Raw genomic sequence first — 15,837 nt, 5'->3', positions numbered from 1 at the left:
GTTAAGAGATTGACTTGAATCTCAGAAGATACTTTGGACTCTGGACTTTTGAATACTATTGAGATTGGTAAAGTCTATGGGGACTTTTGAAGGTGAAATAAACACATTTCATATTTATATAGCCATAAGCCTATTACCCCACAGTGGCATGCGGTGGTTTGAATGACAATGTTCTCCCATAATCCTATGGACATTTTGTCCCCAGTTGGTGGAGCTGTTTTGGGAGAGAAAGCATGTCACTGGGGGTGGGCTTAGAGAGCTCTTAAGCTTTGCTGGATTTCCAGACTCTCTCTGCTTCCTGTGCCTGCTGGAAGATGTGATCATTTGGCTTTCTGCTCTGGCCACCTCTGCCACCATGCCTTATCACAACAACAGAAAAGTAACTAATACAAGCATCATGGATAGAGAAGTATGTGTGATGGGAAGGCCTCAGGAGGTAAGGTATGCAGATATATAACCTAATTCTACTTATTTCATTACTTCTTTAAACTGTGTAGTAGGAATTGTGGAATGCAGTACCTAGTCATGTGATACTCCTCAATCAGTGTGCATTAAGATGTTATCATAGGGGAATAAAAGGACATTGATAAAGTGCAGAGGCTAAGACTGCAGAGTGCTTGTCCCTGAGTAGAACACCTATATCAAACCTCTGCCACCCAAGGCTTGGGGACTATTTTGGAAGAGGGAATGGAAAGATTGTAAGAGCCAGAGGTGGTGGATAACCACAAGGAAACAGTTTTCCAGACATCTGGTCAGTTGCTCATATGAACTCACAGCCATGGTAACAGCACTCACAAGACCCATGCAAACAAGCCAGACAAAATCCCAGCATAGAAGTGGGGAAGAAGCCCCAGGAGCTCAGAAACTGTTGGCATTCAATAGCTTCTGGAAGAGGGAGAGTCAGTTCTCTTTAAGGATGTGACATTGCATAGGTTTATCAGGCTCCAGTGGATGGGTCCACACTGAAGGGCATTTAGGGACACAAAATTGACTGATAGGCTTTAATATATGTGAGAGAGTACATGTAATGGGGGGATTAAAAGGGGTGCATATAGGGGATGCAGTCTAAATATGGTCAAAATATTTTGTATGAAATTCACAAATTTCAATAATTTTTTAAAAAAAAAGATGTTATGGGGAATAAAATGATATAGAGAAATCCAATTCCTTTTTCTCAGAAAGTTAGGCAACTCATGTTTGAAGACTCCTACTAAGAATTTTTTTTTTTTTTTTTTTTTTTTTTTTTTTTGGTCTTTTTGAGACAGGGTCTCCCTGTAGCCCCAGCTGTCCTGGAACTCACTGTGTAGACCAGGCTGGCCTTGAACTCACAGAGATCCACCTGCCTCTGCCTCCCAAGTGCTGGGATTAAAGGCCTGCGCCACATGCACAGCAAAGACTACTTTCTACAATTGCTTTACTTTTTTAAAAAAATATTATTTTTATTTGATGTGTATGAGTGTTATGCCTGCATGTAAGTGAGTGCACCCATGTAGTGCAGTGCTCCCGGAGGACAGAAGAGGCTGTCGGATCCCCTAAACTGGAGTTACAGACAGTTGTTAGCTGCCATGTGGCTTGGATTCGAACCCAGGTTTCTGCAAGAACAGTCAGTGTTCTTAACCGCTGAGCCATCTCTCCAGCCCCCTATAATTGATTTACTCTTAACGACTACCTACAGGGTACGTATTGCTTTCCCCAGTTTTTACGGTATAATACTGAAGTCTAAGGGTTGTAGTAAACCACTCATCTAAGTAGGAAGTGGCTAGCAGTCTGCTTGTCTACCAAGTCTGTTGAATCAGTGTTTTACGATGGTTTAATTCTCCCTTCTCTGTCAGGCAGTCCAAGGCATTTTACAACTTAGAAAGTCTTGGGGAAGGTAAGCCGTTTGGCCTTTTCTGGGTGTCTTGTAAATAGCCGTTGCGGACCCTGAACACATCTTTTCTGACCTAACATCCTTGTTGCTCTGGCCGTGGGACCCCTTAGGCTGCCCCTGCCTCAGCTTCTTCTGGGGGTTAGAGGATCCCGCAGGCCTTCTTTCTTCACCTAGCTGCCTTTCCAGCGGCTGCCGCCAGGGGACCCCGCTGGATCTCCTGGACGCGGAGGAGCCCACGCGGGCTGCGCGGCGCGCTGGGTGCACGTTGGGCCGAGTCCAAGCCCCGGCGGCTGCATCTGGAGTCGCTCGCTGACCACCAGGGCCTCGGGTGGAGCGGCAAGCGAGGCGCTCGGGCCGTGTTCTCCCAACCGCAGCTGCCGCCGCTGACCGGGTGAAGGAAGTCAGCCGGGTCCGGGGTGAAGAGTGAAACCCAGGGTAAGAAACCCCTCCAGCGAGGGAGGCGGCGCCGTCCCGCAGCTCCCGGCGGCGGCTTGCACCCTGGCGGGCCGAGGTGCCGGGTGCACCTGGGGCGGATCAACCGCGGGGCTGGAGGTGGCAGACCCCGCTCCCCAGCCCTCATCCGCCGGCTTCCGGGATTTGGAGGCTGGTTTCGACCGGTGCCCGCGCCTGGGCTTCTCGCCGGCTCCGGGTGCGCACTTTCCGGGCAGGAACGGAGGTCCAGTTCCCACCCAGGGACCCTTGGCCTGATCTTGAAAGAGTACAATCAGAGCCTCTTTTCCGGGTGCGCACCTCACCCGAACCCACTCGGAATCGCAGCTGCTCGCGGCGTGCGCCATGGGAGGACAAACTTTTACCAAGTGCGTCCGGGCACCGGGACGCGTCGGGGCGCCGGGGTCTCGGCGGAGGCTGGCGCGGGGCGGCGTGGGCTGCTGCGCCCGTGTCGGGTTGCCCCCGAGGCTATGGATGCTGCGTGGAGGGAGGGTGTAAACAAAGTGCAAATCTTGCTGAATATTTGGACCCGCAACTGTCAAACATCTGGAACCGCAGCCCCTCCCTTCCCTGCACCCGAGAAAGTGAAAACCCTGAAACTTTTCTTTGATTCCCCTGCGTTCCTTTTGCTTTCCGGGCTGCGGTGGAGAGTGAGACTCCCGCCGCCTGGCGCGCAGCTTAGACTAAACCGCTCGGACCCGTCCCCGCTGCCTTGGCGACCCTTCGGTAAGTCTCCGCGGCGGGGACCGCGCGACCGAGCCCAGCGGGGTGGCCCGGATGAATGGCCTTTTGTTCCCCCGCAGTCCCCCCATTGCTCCTTCCACCCTGGCGGGGCTCCCGGGGAAGGGGAAGGCGCCTCCCCTGCTCTCGGGCCTGCGCGCCGGCCTTGGTGCGGGCTTGAGTCCGGGGCGCGGGGTACGAAAGCAGGGGATGGGGACCCCGGGCTGCCCCGCCCGAGCCTCGCGGTTAGAGGGCGGAGGGAAAGTTGCTAGTGACCCCGCCTTCGCGGCTGCCTGTGGCCCCGGGCGCATTTTCAGCTCTCACCCCCGCGCTGCCCGGGACGCAGATCGCACACGTTGTCACGGTCGGGTGAGTGGGACAAGGCTGTGTGTCCACTCCGGAAATCTAGCTCTGCGGGAGGGTCGTCAGGACCTGTGGCCAGCTGGAGGCGGGCGCCGGCCGGCGGACGGGGCTGGACGCCCCTGTTCGCCGAGAAGTGAAGTTTAGGGCTTTGCAGTTTCCCACGGGCGGTGGGGCGGGTGACTCTCCGTGGGAAGAGTGGAGACACAGATAACAGAGACGATCTGGAGACTGCTGGGACCTGAGGGTGACCTGACTCACTGTGGAATGGAGGTGGACTTCTGACTTCGTCTAGGGCTCCAAGTTTAAACCGTAAACCCTCCCTGCAGTGTAGGAAAAGCAGGCCGGGAGCACGCGGTTAACCAGAAGCTGGCGCTGCGTGTTCGCTTCCAAACAGGTGGTTTGGGATAGCCCAGAGTTCTCCTGTCCCGGACGCCTGTTAGATGGTAGGCGATCCTGTTTCCTTGAGCAAGTTTGGCGCTTGCATGTTGATCTGTTAACGAGTGTGGGTTATTCATTAAGGAATCTGGGCAAAAGCAAAGTTGCCCGGAACGCGAATGGTTTCCCCAGAAACCATCCCCTTCTTCCAAGGGGATACAATAACATGCTTTTTTGGTCCTCCAAGCTTTGATATTCCCACCCACCTCAACTCAGGGGAGGCTTATCTGGGGACACCTGTGACCTGTGTACCAATTCAACACCCCCACCTGCTGGGGATGGGCCGTGTGCATGCTTAAACAAGTGCTCTACCACGAGCTACCCCCAGCCCTCATTCAAACATTTTAAGTAGAAACTGTTCTGGGCACAAGTCTAGTTTGCTCTTTACTAAAGAGAACTTTTGAGCTTCCACTTAACAAGGAAGAGGTTGTTTGTTCAGGAAAAGAAATACAGAGAACTTTGTCTCCAGAGACTTCTAGACGGTACCAATGGGGCTGTCAAAAGGAAGCAAAATCTCTGTTGGGTGCCCAAAGTCACTTTCTAAGCTTCCCATTATGAAAATGACCCCCAAGATAGATTTTTTTTTAAAATTTAACAGCAGCAAAGTAATAAACAGGACCTGCTGAAGAAGACCTGCCTAGGATCTCTTTGCTCAGAAAGGACCAAAAGGCATCATTAAAAAAGTCATGCTTGGCCCAGCAATGCCAGGAAAGAAATCATAGTAATTATAGAGGAAGATAAGGTTTTTTTTTTTTTGTTTTTTTTTTAGTTTTAGAATGAAAAAACTTCAAAAAATTATTGAACGTAAAGAGAATAACAAAGCTAGGCGCCAGCAAACCGCTTGCTGCCCGTTATCCATCTCCTTGGAGTACATTTCTGGAGACGTGGAGGACTGATACAATTTTTCGGCTGTACAAGACTGCCATTTTGCCTAGTAAGAACAGGCCAGTTTATCCTGTCCCCAGCGGTGTTACCATTGTTTCCCATCTCTGCCACGTTAATGGAGAGGAATATTTTATTCTTGCCCTATTTTTGCATTGCAATCAAAGGTGAGAATAAAATGTTTCCTGCTGTCTATCATTTCTTTGCTTATGTTGTCAGTTTGCGTTCTTTTCCACGGGATTGTGCCCCTCTTCCCCCTCTTTTTTTTGAGACAGGGTCTCCCTGTAGCCCCAGCTGGTCTGGAACATACTATGTAGACCAGGCTGACCTGGATCTCATAGAGATCCACCTGACTTTGCCTCCAGAGGGCCGAGGCTAAAGGTGCATGCCACGGCACTTGGCTCTCCCTTTCTTTTGATTAGATGTGATCTTTAAAGAGCACTGTTCGAACCCCTGCCCTGCCCTAGCCATCCTCACACACATCTGTACTCATTGGAAGGTGCTTAGCTTTCTTGGCCAACGCTTTTCTCCTTCTCTTACTTGTCCTTCTTTCCTTACAGTGTTGGGATCAAATCCAGGGTGTCACACACTCTAGGCATGTGCTCTACCACTGAACTACATGCCCATCCACTTAGCCAATTCTCTTCCCTTGTGTAGAGTTAACACATAGTAGGATAGCACCTAAAGTGAGCTACAGTAACTGCAGTCATCTCGGTAGAATTATTAGGGAGGTGAGGTAAAGGTATTAGAGAAATTTATGGAAAGTGCTGTGTAAATTTTCTGCTTAGTAGTTTGCATGCTCCAGCTCCCCCTACCCCCATCCCTGCCTTCCAGTCTAAAACAACTCTATTGATGAGCTGTTTTGACCAAATTTACTCATTTTATTGTCTGATTCTTTTGCTGGTAACCTAAATGCCATAATCCACAACTTGTTGTTTTAAACGTTTCTTCCTACCTTTTCACTGAAATGTCTTACTCTTACCATAAGACTTTCTTTTTTGGGCTATATTGTTTGGAATCCTGAACTTGGAACAGTTTTGAATCTGAAGAATTTAGCAGTGTGTTGGTGATAGTCTGAGCAAGAGAGGCCTTCCAAGGGCATTTCAGTAGCACCAATCTCTAAGCTCCTGTTGAAGAGACAGGATTCTAAAATAGGGATTATTACTATTTTATTATTATTAATTATTACTAATAACTAAGTGGTGAGTAAAAATTGATGAAGGACTGTACAAGGAGAGTTAGATAAATAATCTAGGTAATCAGGATACTTTAAAAAGATAAAAGCTAGGACTGGAGAGATGGCTCAGTGGTTAGGAGCACTGGCTGCTCTTACAGAGGACCTGGGTTTGAATCCCAGCACTCACATGGCAGCTAACAACTGTCCAGTTCCAGGGAATCTGACGTCCTCTTCTGACCTCCACAGGCAATGCATGACATGGGTACACTTACATATATGCAAGCAAAACACTCATATACATAAAATAAAAATAATAAATAAAGTATATATATCATATTTTTTGGTCTTATTAAGACAGGGTCTCCCTGTAGCCTCAACTGGCCAGGAGCTCACTATGTAGACCAGGCTGGCCTTGAACTCACTCACCATGATCGGCCTGCCTCTGCCTCCCGAGTGCTCTCATTAAAGTTGTGTGCCGTGTACCACCAGGCCCGGCCAAATAAAATATTTTTTTAAAAAAGATAAAAGCCATTACAGCCGGGCATGGTGGTGCACGCCTTTAATCCCAGCACTCGGGAGGCAGAGGCAGGCAGATTTCTGTGAGTCCAAGGCCAGCCTGGTCTACATAGTGAGTTCCAGGACAGCTGGGGCTACAGGGAGACTCTGTCTCAAAAAAAGACCAAAAAAAAAAAAAAAAAAAAAAAAAAAAAAAAAAAAAAGCCATCACAAATGTCAAGTATTATTAGAATGCCTAATTTACTTAACTGACAGTAAAACATTTTCTAACTGGGAAAATCAAATGCAATTTAAAATTCTTTCCATAATATAACTTTAGACATTCATTTTAGTTGCACACACACAAAAGAAAACCACCCACAATGAAAGACTGATGCTATAATTTCCCAAGACTTTACATTTTTCTTCCCACTATGGTGCTGCGGCTCCAACCCAAGTGTCTCATGTGCTAGGCAAGTAGCCCTACCCTTGAGCTACATCCACAGCCCTTTCTATGCCTTCAGATGTAAGAATCAGACAGTATACACTAGACGTGATGAGTGTGCTGCATTAGAATCACAGGCTCCCAAGTGTTAAGTAGGAGCTTTATGGTCATCTAATACAACTATCTGTCCAAATGTCACTGTGGATCCTGACTCTTAAAGCAGTCACATACCATTCTTCAAACTGCATAGTTTCAAAGAAACAAGCTGACAACCAAATAGGCCAGAAGTCTCAACATTTTTCCCTCTGAGAAGGAGGTGGTAGAAGGGAAAAGGTTTTTATTTTACAGAGTGGACATAGATTCTTAATGTGATGAACTTTTATAGACTAGAAAACTTGGCAGCTAGAAAGATGATTCATTGAAATGTGTCCTTTTCAAATCTTCTTTGTTCCGTATCTGTTAACCACCGTTTTGGTAACTTTCTAAGATGGTAGGACAAAGCCAATACAAAATAGTTAAAGGAAAGCAGAAGACAGAGAGATGGAGAAGAAATCTTATTCTTTTCAACTTGTCTTTCAGCATTTTCTAACAAAATCCATGGGGCCACCGGGGGTTGGTTAATACAAGTTAGCTGTTGTACCTCAGAGACAGCAAATGTTACATACACTACAACAGTCTGAGGACACAGCTAAGTCAAAGACAGCAAGGTCATCCTTAAACAGAAGTTGAAGGAGGAGACTTGGGAGGGAAACGTAATTTTAACTCTAAAAATTACCTGATTGCTTGTTGAGTAGTTTTGTGAAGTTATACATGAAGTGGAAACATCTTCTGATTTCCGCTTTGACAATCTTCCAGGCACAGAAACTGAATTTCTTCTCTCTCAGGAACTTCTTGATTCTGATGAAATAGTTGCTCAATTCCAGGTAGACCCACTGGGGGTCCTTTGATCTGGAGGGCATCATCTGGTCCTCTTCCGTTTGGCTTCCGTCCTCTTCCTTGAAGCAGTTTTGCACTTCCTCCAGTTGCTCAAGAAGTCCCCTTTCCATGTGTTGTAGGTGTTCCAGTCTCTGAGTGGAGATGGAGGTATAGTAACTGAAGAGACTGAGAATCTGAGCAGACATATAGTAGAGGGCCTTCTTGATGTCCCTTTTCACAGACTGGATGTATGGCACGACTTCTTTTGGAAATTCAAAAGCCCGGATTTCTCTTAGACAATGTTGAGGAGAATGGATCATACTGCTCAGAAGTTTCATATTTTTCAAGGTGGTAACATCCATGTTATCACAGTTCTGAGATCTGATGGGTGTAATGAACAGAACCAGGAGGAACACCAGGCATAAACGCTTTGGAGTCATCTCAACTCATTTGTTTCCCAGGGTAAAAACAATCCACAAACCCCCAAATTGACAGTGTTTGCCTAGGTAGGCTTTCTTGGTCCTTATATACCTAAATATCTTCAGTGGGAGGAGTTTTCTAACTTAGCCTTTTCCAGTCCTCAAGATACAGTCCCTTTCCTTTGCCTCCAGCTGTTTTTGTCTGTAGGTGACGACACAGGTTTTGGAAATTCTTTTTTTTTAAGGAAAAGTGAGCGAAGCATTACCAATTCATTACTTTAAGTACCTGACACTAATGATTCATCAGAACAAACTGACACACAAGAGGTGAGGTGTAGCTCAGTTGCAGAATGTTTGCCAAGCATGTGCAAGGCTCTGAGTTCAGTTCCCAGCACTGAAAACAAAACAAAAACAAAATTCGCCTTTTATAGAAGATGTAATGAACCTTCTGGAAATATATTTTGCACCTGATCCTATAGCCAAATAGGAAGTTTCCCTGAAGTCTACATTGACCAAATGATGGTGATTATTGATGATTAGATCATTAGCAATAACACTAACATAGTTTAGCTCTTCCTGATCTTAACAAATCAAGCTTCTGTATTTGGATATTTTCTTCTTCTTCTTTTTTCTTTTAACGTAATTTTTTGGCTCTCAAAAACTGGAGAGATGGCCACAGTTAAGAGTACTTGCTGCTTTTGTAGGAGATCCAGTTGGGTTCCCAGCACCCACATAGCAGCTCAGAGCTGTCTCCAACTCCAGTTCCAGAATGATCTGATGCCCTCTTTTGGCCTTCACTGACACTGCACACATGTGGTGCACTTACATACATACAGGCAACACACACACACATTAAAAAAAATAATAAAATTGTTGAAAGGATGAAAAGCAGAGTTGGTCAGTTTTGCATAGCTCTATGAAATAGAAGATGAAGTTGGCTTCATTTACTCTTGACACTAGAAATTGATATTCCACAACTAACCTTTCCTTTAATTATATATCTGTCTCTGGGTTGCAGTTCATATGCCTGTGTCTTAGAAATCCTCCAGTGGATTGTATATTTAAGAAATTTTTCAGCTTTATTAATTTCTCTGTTGTAATATCATGCATTTTCTTTTTGATACAGTTTAGATATAAATTTAGATATATAGAATTTGTAAACTTTGACTTGGTTCTCTTTCCTTCTTTCTTGGTGGTTCTGGAATCCATAAACTATTTTTCTTGTTCCTTTGTTTGTTTCTCACTAAAATGGCATATGAGATGAGAGGTCGTCCATTTCAGCCAAGATAGCTCCACCTGGACTTCTATGACTGTGGTGGTAATGACTGTCCACTGTCCATGGTCTTTACATTGTGTGACCAAATAACCTTCTTCTGATCATGGTTCAAGAAAAGGGATTCCTTTCTTTAGGAAAATAAAATAGATAACTTTGCAAGAGCTTGGTTTCTTTTCCTATTTTTTGTAAGGATGGAAATTAATGAATTTTCAAAAAATTTCTATTAAAATGGTAATCAGCTGGAGTTCTACAGCAGCCAACTGTGACTGAAAATTTGGCTTAAGAGTTTTTCTCAATCAGTTTTTTTTTGTATCAAAAACTAATTATGGATGCATGTAATTTCTTAAAATCTTGATATTTGAACTGGTTTCTTAAAAACAGAAAATTGCAGATATTACTCTATGCGCTATCTATATAAATTCTTTTTTCTTTTTCTTTTTTTGGTGTTTTTGAGACAGGGTCTCCTGGTAGCTACAGGTAACCTGGAACTCACTATGTAGACCAGGCTGGCCGTGAACTCACAGAGATCTGCCTGCCTTTGCCTCTGGAGTGCTGGGATTATAGGCATATGCCCACTATGCCCGGCATAAATTCTAATTTCACAGACAGGTTTCTTGGTGTGGCTAATTTTCAAAAACAAAATTAAGGAAAATGGGTCCTTTTATATGGGATTATACATTTGAAATAACTGTCATAGAGGGCAAAATAGTGACATTGAGCAAAATCTTTAAAAATGTGAATAATTGCCGGGTGTGGTGGCGCATGCCTCTAGTCCCAGCATTTGGGAGGCAGAGGCAGGTGGATTTCTGTGAGTTCAAGGCCAGCCTGGTCTACATAGCAGGTTCCAGGACAGCTGGGGCCACTGAGAGACCCTGTCTCAAGAACGCCAAATTAAAATTTTTTTTTAGTGAATAAGCTTTTAATCAGTAATTATTCCTCTTAGAGTTTCTCCACCCCTTTTTCAAAGAATGAGGATATCTTCAAAGACTTAATTGTTAGGAAGTTCATCACAACAAGGAAAAATGGAGTAAGTTCATAGGTATTTGGTTAAGTAAAGATCAGTAAAAAAAACTGCATAATCACTAAAGATTATCTGTGAGATTATATTTGGCCACTTGGTTGAACATACTTTGTAGATTAAAACACGCTTTCTTGATAGTCTGGAGTCTATTATAATTTTTCTTAAATATAGCTATATCAGACCTAGATTGTTCAGCAGTTAAGACCACTGGTTGTTCTTGCAGAGGACTTGGCTTAGTTCCTAGCACCCACATGGTGGCTCACAATGTCTGTAACTTTAGTTCCAGGGGATCCATAGCCTCCTCTGGCCTCAGGGAGCACCAGGCACACATGTTGTGCACATATATACATGCACACAAACACACAAAAATAAACATCTTGCTAGGCATAATAATAATCCCAGCACTCAGGAGGCAGAAGCAAGTAGATCTCTGAGATTGAGGTCAGCCTGGTCTACATAGTGAGTTCCAGGCCAGCTCTGGCTACAGGGAGACCCCCTCTCAGAAAGACCATAAATAAATAAATGAATGAATAACCTCACATGTAGGTATATGCATATTTGTACAGAAAAGAACCTTGAGATATGTATGTGAAAAACTTTGAATCATTATCTCACTGGAAAAATAAGTGATTTTTTTATCCTTGTTTTTATTTACCTATATTTTAAAAGTTTTCTGTGATGAGCAAGTATTTCTTATTTAAAAGAAAAAATTATTTTAAGAGAAGATACATGTTAAAAAATAAAAAAGAAAAATATTGTATACCCAAAATGGAATCAATGCTCTTCTTTGACTTAAACATGCCTTTTCAAAAGAAATGACAGTTTCCCTGTCTCAGTAACAACTCAGTTGATATGAGCAACACAGATTATATAGGTGGCCAATGTACTGATCTTTTATCTTTTTGTTTAAAAACATATTTATGCATATATACAAGGATTTGTGATCATACACGTGTACACATACACACACAGTATCAATAAATTGCAAGGGACCTCTGTGGGCCATGCTTGCTTACATAGCTCATATGAGTTCTATCTAAATCTCTGGTTCAAACAGCCCTAGAACTGTCTGTTCTTTGGGGATTTTGCAGTGCCTTGTTTGTCGTCCTTAATTATAGGTTTTGAAGTGAATACTTTTATAAGCGTTGATCTCTAACTTAAAACACTCCCCACTGAACTCACACTGGTGCTTAGTATACTTTACACTTATTTTAGACAGTTCAGCAGTTGTCCAATTGCCTTGCAATAGTAAGATGTTTCCGCACACAGGTGGAGAACAGCAGATTTAGCTGTTGTCAGATACCCTAAAGCTCCCTGTGTTTCCCCTATGTGTGGTTTGTTATTTTAGCTCTCACTCAAAATTTCCCTCTTCAGCTCATATCCTTATGTATTCAAAACATCTTTTAAGTGTTTGTCACATGTGACTCATGACCCAGGTCCTGAAGAAGGAAGAATAGGGTGTACTACCTGATGACAGGCGCTTAACAATAGAAGAGTCTTGTTTGAAGTATTTTTAGTAAGCGAAACAATCTTAGATGGACCTCACTTCCTGTGTGTTTTAAGTGTTAATTGATGCTGATACTGACCACATTCATGACAAAGAAGGACGAACAAAGGTGGATGGTACATATACCCACCCCTCTCCATTGTTAGGGTTGCCTGATTTAGCAAATAAACAGAACACCCGTGCAATATTTGAGACATACTAGATTAAAGAACTTATCATTGATCTAAAATCCATTTAACTTGGTATCTTATTTTATCTGGTAGCCCTATTGACGATGCAAATTCTCATGGATGTGTGATGGAGTTCAGAAGTGACATCCTCTCTGCAGGAAGCCTGTCCTCTGCCTTCTTTCCATCTTTTGCAGAGAGGCATTTGGTTTCATTTCTCTGTGCTGGCATTACATATGCACAGATCCCAAACAACAGAGTGTATGCCAGAGAGGACACACACATAATACACACATGCATACACTCATGTGATTGCTAATTGCTCTAATTAGAAGCATTATTTGATCATCAGTCATTTGTTCCTTGCCATCTGAATTTATCTTGGAATCAGATAGTCGAAAAAAAAAAAACAATATAAGGAAAACTTTTTCCCCCTCGAACACATCTGTCACAACTGCATGGTGTATCATGAGCAGGATGTACATTGACACGCCAGCATTGTGCCTATGATACCTGTACTTACTTCTATCATGCTCTGAGGTAGTATGTGTAGTACTGTTTTTATTAGAGGGAAATCAAGGCCTACCCTGTTATCAGTGGAATCACGTGACATCCCTGTGGATAATAAGGCTAAGACTAAAGAGCAAAATACAATTTTTTTTGACAAAATGGGGAAATGAGACATTTCAGGGAGACATGATAGCTTGGGTTCATCTCGTGGCTCATGGGATTTACTGTGAAGATTTATTGCTTCTTATTAGAAGACAAGCTTCAAATCTGGGTGAGAGTAACTCGTTGATCATCCTTGTTACTCAGGGTCTGAGTGTGAGTCGTTCCAGGTGTGGGATTAGAAGGTAACTGAGCACGAAGTTGTTCGCTTACTTAGGTTGAAGTCTGGCACTGCGGTTTGCTTAGCCTAGAGCAACCCTGTAAGCTCTGCCAATTCAGTCTCACTGCCTCACCTTTGGGGTCAGCCCTTACATGATGCTCTGTCCTTCCGGGTTTGTGCTACTCTTAAAGCTGCCCCTGATGTGAAGGATCATAGTGACTTGGCCAGTCGTGGATATTTCCACATTGTGAAAATTTGACCCCACTAGGAAAGTGAAGCCCTTCACAGCTCAGCCTCATGTCCTGCTTCTCTTCTCCTTCCCTCTGACAGCGGTAGTTATCAGTGGCCTTGTTCATGTCTTTCTTCTGTCTAAACATAGGCCAATGATGGCCGCTGCAGCAGCTGCTTTGTTAACCATTGCCTTCCAAATGCCCTGTAGAATCCACAGAGATTGAGGGATCTGGATCTCACCTCCATGGATGGGGATAGGAGATCTTTTATATGTATTTCTGAAATTGCTAAAACAGGACTATCAAAATTGTGATAGCTTTGGAACTTAATCCTGAAGTATATCTCTGTGACGGTATCATTTGGAGACATGGTTTTAAAAAATATTTTATTTATTATTTTTATTTTATGTGTATGAGTGTATTGCCTGCATGTGCATAAGTGCACCTGTGTTGTGCAATGCCCTTGGAGGTCAGAAAAGAGCATCAGATTCCCCTGGAACTGGAGTTGCAGATGGTTGTTAGCCTCTGCGTGGGTGCTGGGAATCGAACCTGGGTCCTCTGCAAGAGTAGCCAGTGCTCTTAACTACTGAGCCATCTCTCCAGCCCCTATCATTTGGAGACATGTTTTAAAAATCTGCATTGTAAGTTCTTCATGAAGATGAAGCCAGAACAAATGGTTCATTAGACCTGGCCCATGATAGACCTAGGTAGCTAGCAAGGCACCTGGCACATAGTAGATATTTAGCTCTCATTTGCTGGGTAACTAAATGAAGATAGCTGAATCATGTCTTGATGACTGACAGAGATTTAGATCTTGGTTTCATCCTTGTGTAGGGGTGAGGGAGACAAGTCAGGTGTTGGGAATGACTGAAGAATTCTCAGAACGATAAATGGCCACTCATGAGTCCTCTTCATTCTGTATGTTTCTATTTTGAATTCCTGAAGTTAAGTCATAAGCGCTTTTGTGTCTCTATGCCAGGTATAACTTGGTCTTGTGTTTTGGGGTTGATTCGTATATCTCTCCCTCCAGTATAGAAATGTGAGTTACCGTGTTTTATAATCATGGCGGCTCTTACATAAAGACGCCAACTGTTTGTTGAGTCAAAATGTGGCTGGGTATGGTGGCACATGCCTTTAATCCCAGCACTCGGGAGGTAGGGGCAAGTGGATCTCTGTGAGTTCAAGGCCAGCCTCGTCTACGTAGTGAGTTCCAGGACAGCCCAGGCTACAGGGAGACCCTGTCTCAACCCCCCCCCCCAAAAAGACCATGTGATTTCCAGTGTTTCTCAATTCTATTGGATCATGTGGGCAAAGTGCAAAAACCCTTTCCACCATTTTACCACCTGTTTGTATTAGTGCTCTCAGTATTTGTGTGTGTGTGCTCAGTAGCAGTCGTTTATCATAGCACCACTTGAGAAGCTCTTTGAACACACTAACACCAGTTCTGTGGCCAACTGAATGCTATGTACATTACAACTTACTATATAGGAAGGATCTGAGTGTTAGAAAATAATCCTAGATAAAAGAAATTTACCATAATTGCATAAGTACCTAAGAACAATATGCAGTTAATAAAGACTATGTTGATTTTGGGATTGTCAGCAGAGCCTCTATCATTCCACAGTTGGCTTCTCTGGTCCTTTTGAGCCCTAAAGAGGGCTTTCACATCTAGGGTAGCAATGAAAGACATCACCTACCAGACAATCTTGCCCTTTACCCGGTGGATGAGTGTGCACTTGTTCCCAGACTATGTCTGAATGTGTCATTAATGAAGAATGAAGAGGCATTGTGGAAGAATCCATGTGAGCTGTCCTTAGACTGGCAGAGGACTCTGATATAAATTATAGAACTTCTTGGTGTCTGAGCAGTGTGTGGTATTAGGAATACTATCTGGGGATAATCTGGACCCAGTGGGAGACAGGGCGGGGGCAGGGGTGTCTTTTCTTCCTGGTAACATTCCTTCCCTGAGGTGGCATTGAAGTACAGACTCTAAATCATACAGTGTAGCATTTGGAGGGCATTTAGACATAAATCATTGAGGTCAGGAGGGATGAAGTGACTTGCTTAAGGTCCAGGTACTACTGAGAGGTCAGGTTGGGCCACGCCAAGGTCTCTTCACCTCCATCAACCTAAGTTTTCCAATGTCATGTGACGATTCCTTGTCCCTCTGCTTCTGTACATAGGAGCATCTCCCGTCAGTAAAAGAACAGGGACTCTGGAAGCTCCATGTTGTCCCTACTTCAAAGTTGGAGAGGTCTGTTATAACCTAAGCTCTTTCTGATATGTCACAAGGGCTTCTCAGCTCTGGGAGGAATTATTTTTTATTTATTTATTTACTTTTTAGTCTTTTTGATACAGGGTCTCCTTGTAGCCCCAGCTATCCTGGAACTCACTATGTAGACCAGGCTGGTCTCAAACTCACAAAGAGCCACCTGCCTCTGCCTCCCAAGTGCTGGGATTAAAGGCGTGCACTACCATGCCCAGCCCAATATTTTTAAAAGTTATTTGGAACTTTATAAATTAAGACTCAATTTTTCCCAGACTCCTAGACCTGATGTTATCAGATTTATGAGAAATAACACTATTAGTTCAGGTCCAAAGTCACTGATGGAGAGAAATGGCATAGAATGGGTTTC

At 43.9% G+C, this 15,837-nt stretch overlaps 1 protein-coding gene across 3 annotated transcripts in view; it reads left to right on the top strand.

The window, feature by feature from the left end:
* The first annotated feature begins 2,156 nt into the window (after nucleotides 1-2,156).
* The window catches only part of Mob3b (MOB kinase activator 3B), a 209,135-nt gene continuing 195,454 nt past the window's right edge, over nucleotides 2,157-15,837 (top strand). For 2 of the 3 annotated variants that reach the window (XM_017797129.2, XM_008828959.3), the window contains exon 1: nucleotides 2,157-2,305. The gene's annotated coding sequence lies outside the window, so the exon portion shown is untranslated. Of the gene's footprint in view, nucleotides 2,306-3,298; nucleotides 3,410-15,837 lie in introns of those variants that run through there. The other variant, XM_008828960.3, reaches the window with a different exon arrangement.

This window comes from Nannospalax galili, unplaced genomic scaffold (genome assembly GCF_000622305.1).
Source record: "Nannospalax galili isolate Female #2095 unplaced genomic scaffold, S.galili_v1.0 scaffold52, whole genome shotgun sequence".
Classification (NCBI taxonomy): domain Eukaryota; kingdom Metazoa; phylum Chordata; class Mammalia; order Rodentia; family Spalacidae; genus Nannospalax; species Nannospalax galili.
Note: the sequence above shows the minus strand (reverse complement) of the source record. Positions and strands in the feature narration are given on the sequence as shown.